This window comes from Coenobita brevimanus, chromosome 57 (genome assembly GCF_032717465.1).
Source record: "Coenobita brevimanus isolate Jiangsu-jjx chromosome 57, ASM3271746v2, whole genome shotgun sequence".
Classification (NCBI taxonomy): domain Eukaryota; kingdom Metazoa; phylum Arthropoda; class Malacostraca; order Decapoda; family Coenobitidae; genus Coenobita; species Coenobita brevimanus.
The window spans coordinates 57356198-57368468 of record NC_137010.1 but is presented as its reverse complement, the minus strand read 5'-3'; the positions used below and the strand labels follow the sequence as shown (position 1 = coordinate 57368468).

General features: G+C 43.4%; 1 pseudogene; it reads left to right on the top strand.

Annotated features, from left to right (window-relative positions):
- LOC145402158 (procathepsin L-like) overlaps window positions 1-11255 on the top strand; it is an 11398-nt pseudogene extending 143 nt beyond the window's left edge.
- Window positions 11256-12271: the final 1016 nt, after the last annotated feature.

Genomic DNA, 12271 nt, shown 5'->3' with positions numbered 1-12271 from the left:
ATTAATGATGATGATGATGATAATGATGATGATGGCGATGGTGATGATGACGATGGTGATGATGATGATGATGATGATGAAGATAATGATGATAAAGATGATGGCGATAATAATAATGATGAAGATGATGATGATGATGATGACGATGGTGATGATGATGATGATGATGATGATGAAGATAATGATGATAAAGGTGATGGCGATAATAATAATGATGATGAAGATAATGATGATAATGAGGGTGATATAGTTTGCTCACTTCAGGCTGACAGGATAAGCCCCGCCCTCTGATGTCTCACTGTCCAATCACAGGCCATGTATACTTCAGTAGAAAATTCTTGGGTATATTTCACACACTTTTGGCTGCCAGTGCATATAAACTTTCCGTTTTTTCAATATTTTACAGCTTAACATCATCTTCACTGACGATCTGTTTCGTAATATAATGAGTGGGGCTGATCTAACAACTACAGGATTCTCTCTCTCTCTCTCTCTCTCTCTCTCTCTCTCTCTCTCTCTCTCTCTCTCTCTCTCTCTCTCTCTCTCTCTCTTAAAAAAAAAAAAATGCAATGAGTGGACGATAGTATGTAGTCATGTGCGCTCCCAGCTTGACTATTGCTCACCCTTGTGGAATGGATGTGGAGAGGTTGCATTAAAACAACTAGACAAAATTCAGAACAAAGCTGTTAGAATCATTAACAACCCTGCCATTACTAATAAACTACCTCCCCTACAAGTAAGAAGGAATGTTGCCTCCCTTGCATTATTTTACAGATATTTTTTTGCCAAATGCGAAGACGAAGTTGCGTCCATGGTGCCACCTCTCCATGCCTTCCCTCGTGCTACACTGGCATCTGGTAGCGCTCATGACTGGAATGTCACTCAACCATATTGCAGAACTTCTGCCTATCAGAATTCTTTTATTCCCCGAACTGCATCTCTCTGGAACTCGCTTCCCCAGAGTTGTTTCCCTCCAAACTTCAACCTACAGCTGTTCAAGTCTAACTGTTACAGATATTTTACGAACAGAGGACGCCAGTAATCTGGTGTATGGATTATTTTTTTATTCATATGTTTTTCCTTCCTCTGTTCTGTTATTTAAAAAATCATTTATATCTATTGTATTTATCTATAAGCTGAAAATGGATCGAAAGTGTTTATTCAGAATCGGAGTGAGAAATATTACGTACATCATTATTTCACAGACATGATTTTGCCTGCTACACTTGTTTTCCTCTTACTTGGCCTAAAACTGTCATCTCTCCATCTTGATTGCTGAGTTGTAAGAGTAGATTAGCACTAGAATATGGTGCTAGTCATAAAGAAATGCTATGGAAAGGATGTAGAGCGGTAGCATTGCCTTTTCCTGCCACAAAGCTACGTACAGTGAGCTGCAAAAGGACGAAAATTCAGGCCAACTTAGAGTAAAAACAGTGTAGCAACCTCACTCAGTCTGACCTAACTTGAACCCAGTCAGAATTTCACCTGACCTAATTTAACCTAAGTTACCCATATCTAAAGAAATGTAGCTTAATATTGACCTCATTCCCTCCCGTAGGTGCAGTATAGGAAGCGGTATGCGGACGCGAAAGAGGCCGCTTATCGCCAGTCTGTTTACGAGCAGAATCAGGAATTTATCGACAACCACAACAACATGTATCAGAACGGCGACGTCTCCTTCACTCTCGCCATGAATCAGTTTGGCGACATGGTGAGTAATTTATTGAGTGAGGAAGGTTATGGATACTTATTATTTTTTTTTTTTTATTCAGCATGGTACAATGAGAGAGACAACTATCTTCCCAAAGTTTGACGAATATTTAGCGGAAAAATCGAACTATTTGAAACACGCACTGGTAGAGATGGGGTTTTCATGTATTTCGCTAAGTTTACATTTTCTTTAGACGGTACTGGGAAGATATTTATGTCTTTCATTGTACATACTGTTGCCTTAGCACTGAATGGTCGACACAGTAGGAAGTTTTTTTTTTTTTGTGCAAGAAAGAAGGAACCAAAGGCCAGGAGCCTGCAAACCGTTCCTTCCAAGAAAAAAACAAAAACAATACAAAAGAGAGCCAAAGTCAAGATCCGTTCATTTTGAGATGCCTGGACACAATGCGTTTGCAAGACTGGAGATCATAGGAAGAAGGAAATACAGACAGAGGGAGACAGTGCCAGAGTTACCGTGTATTTGAGAAAGATGATGTTCTATTCAGCCCTGCCATGAATCAGTTAGTGATGTGGTAGGAAGTGTTGAGTGGGTGATAGTGGTTGAATATGAAGGTGTGGACAAGCTCCCAAACTCTGAGAATTTCTAAAGCATTTGATGATGATAGAATATGTCTGGTCTTTCTGCATCATTACTGACAACATTGTGTAAAATTCGATGCACATTAATTACATCCAACAAGATTCTTTAAATTACAAAAAAGAAAGAAAAAGAGAGAAAACCTGCTTACACCGTCACCCAGAGTTCTGATGACATGGTCGTTTATGCTGCAATGTTATATTTACATTTCTACCTGAGGGCGGTATCTAAGGTGGTACAGGAGGCCTTGTAGCACCTCTTCCATATCTATTTACTCTGCATTTTACTCTATAACCTTTTCTTGTATTTAATTTATATCATTTTTATATCAACACATTTTGTACGGATAACATTAAAGTAGATTTTGAGGTGTAATGTGTAGAATATAACACCATTGAAGAGGTGTTATGCAAAATCTCCAAAGCCACTTAGATTACAACCCTGACATCCAACATTTGCGTTAAAAGACGCAGGACGAGATCAACGCCATGATGAATGGGCTGCTGGTGGAGACGGAAACCCGGCATCCGATTGCTGTGTTTGGTGCCAACAAGGATGAGACCCTGCCGGAGACGGTGGACTGGCGGACCAAGGGTGCGGTCACTCCCGTCAAGGACCAAAAGCAGTGTGGATCCTGCTGGGCATTCTCTACAGTAAGATGCTTGCTAATGTGGTGCTGTTGGGTGGTCGCTGTCTCTGTGATCCTGTTGGGCATTCAGTGTGGTAAGATGCTTGCTTATGTGGTTCTGTTGAGTGTTCACTGCAGTAAGGTCTCTGTTTTTGCGAACCTGTTGTACATTTGCTTCATCTGCTTCTGTTGGGCATTCTCTGCAATAAGATTTGAAATATCCTGTTGGGTATTTGCTCCAGTTAGATCCCTGCTTATGTGATTCTGTTGGGTGTCCAGTGTAGTAAGATCTCCGTGTCTGTGATCCCATTGGGCATTAGCTTCAGTAAGTTCTTTTGAGTGTTTTATGCAGTACGTTCTCCATTTCTGTGATCCTGTTAGGCATTTTCTGTTATTAATTCCCTTCTTAAGCGGTTATGTTGGGTGTTCACTGCACTTAGGATTGCATTCAAAGTTGACTTGAAGATTTCATAACACCTGTCTTAGCGATTTACTCTACATTCCACGTCAATATTCACTTGTATGCTGATATAAATAGCGTATAAGAGAAGGTTAAGGTGGAATATGCAAAACAAGTCACAAAGAAAAAGGTGTTACGAATCTTCCTATGACATTTAAAATAGGTCCCTTAGTTCCCTGCTTATATGGGACTGTTGGGATATTGCCTGTGCAAAGATCCCTGACTATATGTGTCTGTTCAGTGTGTGGATGCAGTAAGGTCTCTTTATATCACCATGTTTGGCCATTCTCTGCAGTAAACTTAGTCCCTGCTTATGTGTTACTGTTTGATATTCATTGCACTTGGTTCCCTGTTTATATGATACCCCTTTGTGTTCCGTGGTAAGGTTCCTATTTATGTATTCTTCATGGGCATTCATTGCAGTAAGGTCTTAACATATGTGGTCCTGTTAAGCGCTCTTTCTGTGGTAAAATCCTGGTTTACTTGTTTCTGTTGGGTGTTCTGTGGTAATGTGTGTCCTTAGGTGGCTTTGTTGAGCATTTGCCTTGGTTCCAACCTGCAGTAAGATCCCTGTTTATGTGTCTCTGTTGGCATCCTCTGCTTTATTGTTATTTTTTTTTTTTAACTCATGTTGGATTTTCTTTATGATAAGGCACCTGCTGTAGTCAGTTGTCAAAGCCTGTAATCCTGGGTCATGCTCAGCTGTATCTGTTTGGTGATTCATGTTCTGTGGTCAAACACGTGGCATCACAGCAGAATAACGACAATTTCCAGTGGTTTATAAAGGCAACCAACTCCTCTGCAGACCGGTTCACTGGAGGAACAACATTTTCAACTATTCATTTCAGACTCACGATGTACGGTTATTCACTGTCTTAGCTTGTAACTTCACGTTCGGCATCACAGCACGTAACAGCAACCTTCACTGGAAAACAAGAGCAACACTTTTCTCCGCAGACTGGTTCACTGGAGGGCCAACACTTCCTGAAGGACGGCCAGCTGGTGTCTCTCTGAGCAGAACCTGGTCGACTGTTCCCGCCATTACGGAAACCTGGGCTGCGGGGGCGGCCTTATGGACAACGCCTTCAGGTACATCAAGGCCAACGGCGGCATCGACACTGAGAAATCTTATCCCTACGAGGCCAAGGTCGGTAGAAGACATAGTAGTAGTAGCAGTAGTTGTAGTAGCAGTAGTAGAAGTTGTAGTAGTAGTAGTAGCAGTAGTAGTAGTAGTAATAGTAGTTGTAGTATTAGTAACCCCAGGCACATCTGACGCGTGAACCCAGCACTCTGCAAACTGAAGGTGCCCTCGTCTCGTAGTCCACCCTCTTCCTTTCGGGGGATAGGGAGGGACTTGAGGGACGTTTGCATAACCGGGCAGAGGAGTTGCTAAGCTATATAAGTGCCATCACGTGAAGGCGTCCCTCTCCAGTACAAGCCAAAAGTCGGTGTCAAAATAGACTCTGGACACACTTCTGTAACTTTTGCTTGTGTAATTACTTCACCTTGATTAGAAGATTTTCATCCTTTTGTAGCATACTGTACTTCCTATAGCTCAGGGCCAGAATGAAACTATACTGTGGCTTTACAACCTTTCCATAGCACTTCTTCGTGACTAGCATCATATTCCTGTATCAGTTGCGTGGGACGGCATTATTACGCCAACTTAAAGTGAACGGTGTTTAGGTTTTATTTCTGTGATACTAAGTTTGAATTCTAGGTGGCATTGGAGATTTCGTAGCACTTTTTCTTTCGCGATTTGTTATACAGATTACACCTCAGTATCCTCTTGTATGTTACTGATGCCAACCAGGATGATATTAAAACGACATAAACAGCATACAAGAAAATGTTAGAGTAATATGAAAAAATAAATTGCCGAGAAGGAGGTGTTACGAAATATCCAGCGCTCTTTGGAAGACGAGAAAAATTAATTGTCTGCCTTTAAGTACCCTCGTGTGGCCGATATGCACCGGGTATGAGCCACCATTAACCCGTTCATGGTCAGGGCAACTTTTGTATTCCATTCTAGGTGAGAGTCATAGGAGCCTGAGAGTGTTAATATGTCTTCTCCTTCTTGCCTACAGGATGACACTTGCCGCTACAATCCCGCTAACTCCGGCGCCACGGTGACTGGCTATGTTGATATTGAGAAGGACAACGAGAACGCACTGCAGCAGGCCGTAGCAACCGTGGGGCCGATATCCGTAGCCATTGATGCCTCGCGATCCACCTTCCACTTCTACCACAGCGGTGAGACACAAATATAAATACGTAAACAAACAAATTCATTGGTTTGGCAGGGTTAAGTGTCCCCCAGATTCCCTTATCCAGAATTACCTAATCATGGCAGTTGTTTCAGAGAGCCTCGGAGGGCCCAATACCTGCCCAGGGCCCCAACCAAATGGGCAGACTCGCGTGGCCATGTGGAATGTGAGAGGTGTGAATGAGGAGAGCAAGAGGGTGGAAGTGGTGAATGTGTTCAAGAGTGCGAGATATGCCGTGATGGCGCTGTGTGAAACGAAGATGAAAGGGTGCGAAGTGGAGGAGTGGGAGGGTGTGAAATGTGTAAGATCGGGAATGAATGGGCGAGGAAGATGTAAGGAAGGAGTTGCTTTGTTGGTGAATGAGGTGTGGCAGAGTGGAATGAGAGACTACAAATGTGTCAGCTCGAGGTGTATGTATGTCAAGTTCAAGTTTGAGAAGGTGAAAGCGGCAGTGATTGTAGTGTATGCTCCGTACGAGGACAGGAGTGAGAGAGAGAAAGACAGGTTTTGGGATGAGCTGGGTGAAGTAGTGGGAGAAATGCCCAGGAGCTATAAAGTGATTGTGATGGGGGATATGAATGGAAGAGTAGTATCTGGTCCTGAGGATGACATAATGGGTTGTTATGGAGTACCAGGAGAAAATGATAATGGGAAGCGCCTAAAGGATGTGTCAGGAGAGGAGGTTATGAATTTATATCTCGTATTTCAAACACAAAGATGCACAAATATACATGGTATAGAGGAAACGGGGATCGTGTTGAAAGAAGCCTGATTGATTACGTGCTCGTAGAGAGGTCGATGATGGGAATGGTTGCTGATACGAGGGCTGTGAGAGGACGATGTGGAGGTCTGTCAGATCATATGGTTGTGGTATGTGAGATCAAGCTGAGAGGAGTGAGGTGGACCAGGAGAGAGAGAGAGGAGCAGTCAGGGAGAAAGACTGAAAGTTGACAAGCTGAGAATCAAAGAAATGGCAGATACAGGACCAAAGTAGACGAGGAATTAGAATCAGTGAACTGGAATGAAATGGATCTGGACAGCCTGTGAAATGCACATAGGGATTGCTTAGTCAGGAATGCTAAAGTGGTGTGTGGTGGGGCAAGAGTAACAACAAAGAAGAAAGGTACGGCATGGCTGGATGAGGAGGTTAGGAGAGTGGTGGAGGAAAAGAGGAAGAAGTGGCTAAAGTGGTTACAGGATAGGGATTCAGTTGAAATAACTGAGTATATTGAGGGCAAGAAGCACGTAAAGAGGCTAGTGAAAAAGAAAAAGAAGGAGGTAAATGATGATCCAGGAAGAAAAGTGAATGGGAACTACTCTGAAAATAGGAAGTTATTCTGGAAAGAGGTGAGGAAATGTATGAGTGAAAGTGGAAAGAAATGTGATGGTGTGAAGGATGTAGATGGTAGATTATTAACCCATGGGGATGAAGTAAGGACCAGATGGAAAGAATATTTTGGAAGCCTGGCGAATGGGAATAGAGAGAGCAGAGCGGCTGTAAGCATGATTAGTTTTGAGCTTGTGCAGAGTAGGAAAGCAGTGCCAGGAGATGTGACACTAACACAGATAAGGTGTGCTGTGAAGCGGCTGAAAAATGGGAAAGCAGCCGGGGTTGATGAGGTATATGCAGAGATGCTTAAGTGTAGTGGAGAGAGTGGAATGAAATGCTTGTTGGAAATATACAAGAAGGCATGGATCAATGAAACTGTGCCTTCAGAGTGGAAAAATGCTGAGATTGTATCCCTGTACAAAAATAAAGGTGAGCGAAGTGAGTGCAAGAATTATCGTGGCATAAGTTTATTGAGTGTGGTAGGGAAGGTATATGGAAGAATTATTATAGAGAAAGTAAGAGAGATATCAGAAGTCCTAGTGAGTGATGAACAGGATGGCTTCAGGAGTGGTAGAAGATGTGTGGATCAAATATTTGCAGTGAGACAGATAGTAGAGAAGGCTTGTGAGAAGGACCATAAGGTGATTGTGACATTCATGGATCTGGAAAATGCATATGACAAAGTGGACAGAGGGATTGTGGAAAGTTTTGCGCATGTACGGTGTAGGTGGTAAGCTGCTAGGTGCCGTCAAGAGTTTTTATTATGGTAGTGAAGCTTGTGTAAGGGTTAATGGGCATCTAAGTGAATGGTTCACGTTCGGTGTGGGTGTGCGACAAAGTTGTGTGGTGTCCCCTTGGCTGTTCAATATATACATATGGCATGGGTGATGAGAGAAGTAAAAACACGAGTAATGGAGAGAGGGATGTCGTGGTAATGAATGGTGATGGAATATCTCAAATTTGTTATATGCTGATGATGCAGTACTTCTTGCAAGTACCGGACAAGAACTTGATAGGCTAGTGTAGAGTTTTGCTGATGTCTGTGAGCATCGTGCCTTGAGAGTAAACGTAGAAAAGAGTAAATTGATGGTTACTGAGAAAGAAGGTGACTCCCAGTGCGATGTTACAGTGAATGGAGAGAGACTGGAATTGATGAGTGAGTTCAAATATCTGGGTACAGTGATAGAAAGGAGAGGAAAATGTGCACAAGAAGTGGAAAGTAGAGTGACACGAGGAAGAAAAGTAGCTGATGCAATGATGGCCTTGATAAGAAACAGAGGCTTGAGTGTTGCAGATGCACGAGGCTTACATCAAGGAGTGTTAGTGCCAGCTTTAACATATGGATGAGAGACTATGGTGTGGCATGAAAATGAAAAGTCAGGAGTAAGAGCAGTGGAGATGGGACTGCTGAGGAATGTATGTGGAGTACAGAGGGTGGATAGGATACGAAATAATGTGATTCGTGAAAGATGCGGAGTGAGGAAGTCGGTGGACACCAAATCGAAGAGAGTGTACTAAGATGGTGTGGTCATGTGGAGAGAATGGATAACAGTAGAGTGGCGAAAAAGGTATATCTGAGCGAATTTGAAGGAGGAAGGAGGCGAGGTAGGCCAAGGAGAAGGTGGAGAGATATGATGGATGAGTGTGTGAGGAAGAGAGGTTTGGAAGTCGGTGAGGCTAGGGAACTGACAGGAGATCGAGCTGACTGGATGAATGTTGTGAGAAGTGCATGATCAGAGATTTTGGCACCCCTTTCTAACTTGGCAGCGTCCGGATTGACTCAGTCGGATACGTTTATGTGAAGCTACAGAATGTGGTGAAAGTTTTGAGCGTATCCGATAGAGCCAGGATTCCGGGGGCTTGAATGATGAGTGAATGGAAGTATGGCCCATTGGACTGGGCAGATTTGGGCTGTCTGGACATTGCTACTCCTCTCCCTGCCTTAGGGTGGGAAAGGAGGTCCGGATGATGATGATGATGATAAACTCACGTGTGTTGCGGGGGCGGCCGGCTTAACCTCATCAGTTCCTCCTCCCACTGCCACGCCCACGCCCATACCAGCAGACTGAGCCGCACCCGCAACACACAAGATACCGTCAGGATGGGAGTCGAGTGTAACGCTATGTACGGGTCACGCTGTAGGTCAGAATCTTGAAGGCAAAGGTGTAATGTGGACTTCTGAAAGGATGATGATGATGATAGTGATGATGGTGATAATGATGATGATGATGATAGTGATGATGGTGATGATGATAATAATAATAATGCTAATGATGATAATGATAATAACGATGATAATAATAATAATAATAATGATGATAGTTCTCCAAAAGGTGTGTGTTGTTTAATATAGCCAGGATTATGATAAATTTAGGTCTTACCAGCACTGCTTCGTGACTATTTCTTGTTTTCATCTAACGGAACTGAGCAACACCCACAACATATTAAACTGTGCATGCGTGGAATTCAGTGATTAATATGGTGTAGGAATGAGTCTCCTTGGTTACTAGTCAAACTCACTCTTCACTCTGACTACACCTGGCCATCCACTGAGCTGAAAAGGGTGTTGGTGGTGGTAGTAGTAGTAGTAGTGGTAGTAGTAGCAGTAGTAGTAGTGGTGGTGGTAGTAGTAGTAGTAGTAGCGGTAGTAGTGGTGGTGGTAGTAGTAGCAGCAGCAGCAGTAGTAGTAGTGGTAGTAGTAGTAGTAGTAGCAGTAGCAGCAGTAGTAGTAGTGGTAGTAGTAGTAGCAGTAGCAGCAGTAGTAGCAGTAGCAGCAGTAGTAGCAGTAGCAGCAGTAGCAGCAGTAGCAGTAGAGATGTGGTGGTGGTAGTAGCAGTAGTGGTGGTAGTAGTAGTAGTAGCAGGAGTAGTAGTGGTGGTGGTATTGGTAGTAGTAGTAGTAGTACGAACCCCTGGCTCATGTGAACGTGAACCCTGTGGACTGCAGGCCAAAGTTACCCTTCTCTCCCAGGCCATCGTCTTCCTTTAGAGGGACAGGGAGGGACTGAGGAACGTTTGTATAGCCGGGCAGCTCCACCACTCAGTTTTAATAGTGCCACCACGTGAAGGCGTCTCTCTACACCATCAAACAAGCAGTTAGATGTAGTACGCAAAATAAATCGCTAAGGAAAAGGTGCTACGAACCAGCCAAACCAAATACAAACCCACACCTTGCTAGTGGTAAACAACAGACCAAATATTCCAACATTTTCAGGTGACGAAAATCAAGAAACAACTTTTTAGACAGCACAGAATAATAATAATAATAATAATAATAATAATAATAATAAAAAGTGTTTCCGTACGTCATAATAAAACAATTGACACGTTTTTGAGACAATAAAAAAATACAGATGTTATAGTTTTGAGACAGGCTTATGAAAATATGAAAATGAAAAATTGGATACAGTTCAGAAGTGACGCTGGTTTGAAGCAGTGCATGGGAGCAAGTGACACAGCTTCGAGACAACGTAAAGAAGCTTATGTTACCGTTTTGTGGCGGAATTAACACACACACACACACACACACACACACACACACACACACACACACACACACACATTCGAGATGGCATTTAGTAATAAGTGGCGGAGGTTCGAAACACTAGACGGGATCACCTGACAAATTCGAACTGTTACAAAAGAAAATTGAACCCTGACTGAATCATTGACTAGGTGTGCAGGACTCTTTTTAATAATGAATTCTGTCGACTTTATTTTCAGATAACATAAAGAAATAATTGGCACAGGCTTGAGACAGGGGAAAAGAATAAGTGATACAGTTTTGCGCTTCAGTTTTTATTGATTTGTTGTTGTGGTTGAAGCCCTGTTTCGTCTGAGGGAGGGTTTGGTGGGATGGAGGGTGAAACTGTCCATTTCCTGCAGTCCACCATACCTGTCCCGAGGGATGGGAAAGAAAACGAGGGAGGATTTTATAACCAGGCAGTGACGCTACTCATTTATATCAGTGCCGACGCGTGAAGGGCTCCTCTCAAGCACTTTAGAGCCATTATATGAGAGGAATTGGTTTATAGTGAGTAATTTTGGTTCGCAGGTCTGTACTACGATCCTGACTGCTCCTCGACCAAGCTGGATCACGGTGTTTTGGCTGTTGGGTACGGCAGTGTGGACAACGGTGGTGACTACTGGCTGGTGAAGAACTCTTGGAACACCACCTGGGGCAACCAAGGCTACATACAGATGTCACGTAACAAGGACAACAACTGCGGCATCGCTACCCAGGCATCATACCCAACTGTTTAGGGCACCAGTCTACCATCTGTTTAGGTCTCCAGTCAACCTAAATCCCCGTCACACATTCCATAATCGAACCACGATAGCACCACTAATTCACTTCGTAACAGCATCATGGTCCTAATTATGGGTCTACCGTGATTGATCGTGCCACTCGTGGCACACTCGGCGGAGGCCACGAGAAATTAACGCAAGCGTTACTTTATTGGGAGGCTCCTCGATTTTTGTACCCAACGTAGCACTATCGTAAGTCTTACATGAGCCTATCATGATCGTTTCTGCTATGTGACTCTGTCGTGGCCATCGTAGGTCCTTTCGTGACTCTGTTGTGACGAGAAAACCGTTATGAGTGAGTCATGATAGCCCTAATACTATGCTGAATGCATCACAACAGATGCAAGCATGAGTCACGATAGAGCTAATAATTTTGACAATCATTTGACAGTTAACACGCACTTGTCATGATGGTCCTAAGTTGGAGTCACGATAACCCTAAGAATACAGCAATTGAGTTACGATAGAGCTAATTATGGGTCACGATAGAGTCATGATAGGCCTACGCACTTTTCACGGCTTGGCGATTTGGCAACCACGCGGTCACACGTGGCACCCGGGGGGGAGGGGCGTGTGGGCATAATTCTTGAGGCTATCGTGGTATGTTCATGGCACCGTCGAGACTCTGTCATGGCACTATCGTGGTGATCGTGGCCTTATCGTGACGACAAAATGACTTAAAAATGTGAAAATCTGCCAGTCGTGACTCAGTCTTACAACTATCATGACTCCATCGTGACCATCTTACGACCATCACGACACACACGTACAGCCATCGTGACATTGTTTATCGTGGCCAAATTTCACGTAAGCGCCAATAATTGAATCAGTGGCGCTATCATGCTTCGGTTATGGAATGTGTGACGGGGCTTTAGAGTCCTGTGCTTGAACTTTAAATTGAGAAATGGAAAATGAGCACCCTCTCCCCCTTTTTTTCTGCAAGATTTTGAAGCACTGTGGTAGTTAGAGGC